The sequence below is a fragment of the Apodemus sylvaticus genome, chromosome 3 (genome assembly GCF_947179515.1).
Source record: "Apodemus sylvaticus chromosome 3, mApoSyl1.1, whole genome shotgun sequence".
NCBI lineage: Eukaryota > Metazoa > Chordata > Mammalia > Rodentia > Muridae > Apodemus > Apodemus sylvaticus.
The window spans coordinates 11,667,399-11,672,284 of NC_067474.1; the positions used below are offsets into that span (position 1 = coordinate 11,667,399).

Genomic DNA, 4,886 nt, shown 5'->3' on the forward strand with positions numbered 1-4,886 from the left:
AAGTAAGCACATCCGGGCAGGAAAAGAGTGGGGACCCAGTCCACCATAAAGTAGTGGAGGGGTTCTGGGTTTAGTCTCTGATGTCAGACCTCTGTTTGTCCTTCTGTCCCTGACAGTTCTGGGCTGTATTGTGTCCCTCTTTTATTCCTCATCTGTGCTATTTCAGTTTTGTCTGTCTGTCTGTCCGTCCGTCTGTCCGTGTTCACGCGCATGCGTGCATGATTGACCGTTGATGCCAGCAAGGCCCAGGGACAATCCTGTCTCTATCTCCCCAGTGCTCTGATTACAAACTCAAGTTACTATGTCTGGTTATTAATGCATTGCTGGGGAATGAACTCAGAACCCCAAGCTTGGACAGCAAACACCTTATTGACAGAGCCGTCTTCGCATTGACTGAGCCATCTCCCCATCCTCTTTGTCTTTATTTTAAATCAGTCATACTATAATACTTTATGTCACTATTTTATTTCAAAGATTCTTTTTTCTTTAGTTGATACCAGTCTCTGCACCTTTGCTTTCCATCTTAATAACTAATTATTGCTCTTTTTATAAATTTTATTTTAACTCTTAAGTTTGCTGTTTTCTGATTGGGGAAGTAGAAAGGCAAGATACTTGTGATTATCAGTACCACTCATATTCACATGCATATACTTACATACGAATTTTCATGCTAAGGACTAACCCAGGGCACCATCCACACCACTGAGCCTTTACATATGTAACTTTTTTGTTGATTCTGAGTTTCATGTCCATACACCCGAGGCCCTCTCATCTCTCCATTATCTGCCCCTTGCCCTTGTATCCTCCCCAAGATAAAAAGCACACAAAGAAACAATAAAAAAGCATAAAAAAATCTTAAATCATAGAAAATACCTTATCATAGAAGCTATAGTATGTCACATCTGTCCCACAGGGTATCCCTCTGTCCATCTTTGCTTGCGAATGAATACTCATTGTAATGAGTCATAGGTCTGGTTTGAGATCTCTGGATTCTGTAACACCACCAATATTGGATCGTCACTGGGACTCCTCCTGGTTATCCTGTTGTCCTGTGTCATGAAGATCCTGCAGCACTGGATCAGCAGGACCGGCCCTTTCACGTGTCGTGTCCCGACCATTTGCAGATGATAAAGATTTTGGGGTGGGCCAAATCAGAGCCCCGGATTTAGACCTGGGTGGTACTGAGCAGGTCAGCCTGCTGGCTCTCCCTTAACAGCACCACCAGGGGGAGCTCTCCAGCATTGCTCGGGCTAAGCTAGGCTACCCAAGGCCCCCAAGGGCAGGAGGCAGGGTCAGCTCTCCTGCTCTCATGCCCTCACGGTGTGTGCCTCTAGCGCAGGCTCCACTGTGCTGCCTAGTTAGGTGTGTGGTCCACTTTCCCAAGGTCTGCAGCCAGTGAGGGCTGGGCCAGCTCTGCCATGCTTCCATCCTGTGTGGGCCAGCTCATCTGTACCCGTCAACCAGGGCCAGCTCTACTCAGGTGAGCTGCAGGGCCCGCTCTCCGAAGTTCTGCAGCGGGTTAGGGACAAGGCCAGCTCACCCCGCTCTCATGACCCCGGTGCCAGCTCTCTGAATTACCACGGGTGGGTGGGTGGAGGGGAGACATCACCACTGCACCCTTGCCACCTCAGGGCAGATGAGTGCTGGGGTCAGCTCTCCTATGTTTTTGTTCTTGGGATTGGCTCATGTGTGTCTCCAGCACCTGGGTCAGCTGGGCTGTGCTGTCCAGGCGAGGTGCAGGGTCTGGCAAGTGCTGCAGCTGGTGAGAGGCAGGGTAGATCCTCCCTGCTTATGGCCCCGTGGAGGTGTCGAAGCTCTGGGGTAGGGTGAGGCATCACCTCTGCGCCTATGCCATCCCATGGCAGGCAAGTGGCAGAGTTAGTTCTTCCACACTGGCTCTCAGGGCCGGCTCACCCACAACCCCACCACCAGGGCCCCTGTGCTGTGTGGGCGAGGCACAGATCCTGCTCTCCTAAGTGTTGTTGCTAGCGAAAAGTTGAGCCAGCTCTTCAGCAGGCAGTTAGGGGCTGGGCCAGTTCTGCACAGCCTCTGGACATCCACATAGTGCTGCCCCACCCAGTGATGTTTCCGTGTTCTCCAGTGGTAATATGATCCACGGATATCAACACTGACCCCTGCTGTTGTCACAGGCCCTCAACAGCTGCTTGGACTGGGACCTCACCATGGCCTCAAGTGGCAGGGCTGGCCACTCTCAACGGGCTGCGCCTTCCTGCCTTTGAGTCTTCAGTTCCATCTGTCTTTATAACGCTCAAGCTTTCTCTCCTCTCTGTCTGTCACATACTCACACATTGTGGTGGCTCCCACTGCAGGCTGCTCTGGTGGCTGGTGGGGCCCTAGATGACGTCCTCTGTCAAGTGGGTGTCTATGTCTGTGCTGTGCACTGGAGTACAGGTCTGTGGGTGGCTTGTCTGTCTTCTCCCACACAGCGCCACGTCGGGGTAGGCTGGGCTCAGGGCTCTGTGTGTCTGTGGCCCTGTTCTTGGGTGGAGGGCAGGTCTGTGGGTCTCTTTCCCCAGTTGCACCATGTGGCGTGGCTGAATGCAGTTCTATCTTCCTCCTCCTGAACTGTGCTGCCTGGATTTGCTTTGCTTTGCTTTTTATGTGTCCCAGGCATAAAACAGCTTTGGCCACCAAGCCAGGCATCAAGCTAGGATCAACAAAGGACTGCCTGCTATCTGCTCTGTCCCTGACTGATATAAGACAACATTACTAACAAGGTGTCTCTTTGACCATTGGCAGGAAGGAACTCTTGTATGTTTAATTTCACCAGACTTTGAATATGTATGTGTGTGTGTGTACATGTATATACATGTTTGTATGTATTTAGAACTATGTGTTCTCTGCTATAACATTTATGCTTCCTGCATTTATACTTTGTTGTTTTACACTTCCCTGTATTTTCCAGGAATTAGTCTTCTAAACTAAAATTTCTATGTCTTTGTGTGTGCTTGTGCTGAGTAACTAGATTTTGTCTCAGATCACGTTAGTTTATTATTATAACATTCTGCTCTGAAATCAACCACAACTCCAAGAGAGGAGTCATTCATCCGAGAGCGCTGACCTGACATTTGCAATTAATTTCTGACAACTTAAAGCTTTTTAGTGACATCAGTATCCAACAATGAACACACCATCAGCTAAAGGAATTGTTTATTAAAAGAGCAAAGTTTTTCCTGCCTTCAAATTGGCAATAGAGATAGCTTACATCTGGGAAGAACATTAAACTCAGCATGCTCTAAAGCAGAGGCTCTCTACCTTCCTAGTGCTGCAGTCCTTTCCTACATTTCATATGTTGTGGTGACCCCCAAACATACAAGTATTTTTGTTGATACATCATAAGAGTAATTTTGTTACTGCTGTAGCTCATAATATAATGTGTTTTCTGATGGTCTTAGGATAAATGACCCTTAGGTAAAAGGGTCATTGGATCCCCAGATGGATTGACCCACCGGATCAAAACTAAAGGATGGGAAACAAGGCTTCCCAAAGTAAACACACACACACACACACACACACACACACACACACACACACCCAGTGTGATCCCAGAGACTGGGGTATTGCTATAATTGGCCTGACTATGCCTTTGTTTGGAGGAATGTGGACTTTGGGACTTTGGATTTGGAAAGCAGTTGAATGCTTTAAGGGGGGGCCTAATGAGATGTACTAGTAGGAACATGGAAGACAATGGTGCTGAGAGTGAGTTAAACTGTGGGGGTCTGACTCAAGTGGCTTTGAAGGAGAAGAAGTGGCCTAGAGACTGTCTATTGAGACATTTTGTCTAAGAATGTGGCTGCTTTTTGCCCTTGTCTGAAAAGTCTGCCTATGGCTAAATTGAAGAGTTTTGGATTAATTGTATTGGCAGAGGAGATTTCAAAAGAGTCCAGTATTGACTGTGTCACATGGTTATTAAGTGCAAGTCTTATAATGAAAAGGAGCAAGCTGAGCAAGGAAAAACATAAAATATACAGTTTGAGTAGAAAGGAAGCGCCCAGAAGTGTAAACAGGGTAAAGAAAATAAAGGGTAAATGGAATAAAGGACTGGTGACCTCAGAGCAAGACCCCATCCAGCTTGGCCACCCTGGAACTCACTCTGTAAACCTGCTGGACTCAAACTCAGGTATCCACCAGTCTGTGCCTTCTAAGCACCGGGATTAAAGGCATGCGTCATCACAATTGGCCCTAAGCTTTGATTTCTTTTCACAAACTGGAAGCTTAGCAGGGTGGGGTCTATGATACCTGACTAGGAGTTACTAATGGTGTGATATAAGCCTAAGAGAAAAGAGTGTGTTTAGTCTAAGGAGTTAGACTCCTGAAAGGAGTTAGAAATCCAAAGAGCACTTTGGCATCAGACATGTAGGTGCAGAATTGGAGTTTGCCCAGCTGGGTTTGGCCTTGCTTTGGTCCAGTGTCTCCTCACTGTGATCCTTCTTTCTCCATTTTGGAATGGTAATGTACATCCTGCACTGTTGTGTGTTGGAAGTGTGTGATCTCATTCTCAGAACAGACTTTGAACTTTGGACTTTTAAACAGAATATAATGAAAAGGAGCAAATGAGGCCGTTATAGACTATGGGGAGTTTTGATGTTGGACTAAATGCATTATGATATAGCTATAAGCCTTTGGGGATCAGAAAGTGGAATGTGATGGTTTGACTAGAAATGACCCCCATAAGCTCACAGAGTTGAATGCTTGGCCACCAGGGAGTGGTACTATTAGGAGAACTGTCTTCTTGGAGTAGGTGTGGTCCTACAGGAGGATGTGCATTGCTGAGAGTGGGCGTTGAGGTTTCAGAAGCACACGCCAGTCTCAGAGTCATCCTCTTCCGGCTGCCTGATGATCTTGATGTGGAATTCTCAGCTTCT

At 47.2% G+C, this 4,886-nt stretch overlaps 1 non-coding gene across 1 annotated transcript; it reads right to left on the reverse strand.

The window, feature by feature from the left end:
* Positions 1-2,618: 2,618 nt before the first annotated feature.
* Positions 2,619-2,765, reverse strand: LOC127681911 (small nucleolar RNA SNORA48). The gene has a single exon (XR_007977253.1). It is a non-coding gene; the product is annotated as a small nucleolar RNA SNORA48 (small nucleolar RNA).
* Between the last annotated feature and the right edge of the window lie 2,121 nt (positions 2,766-4,886).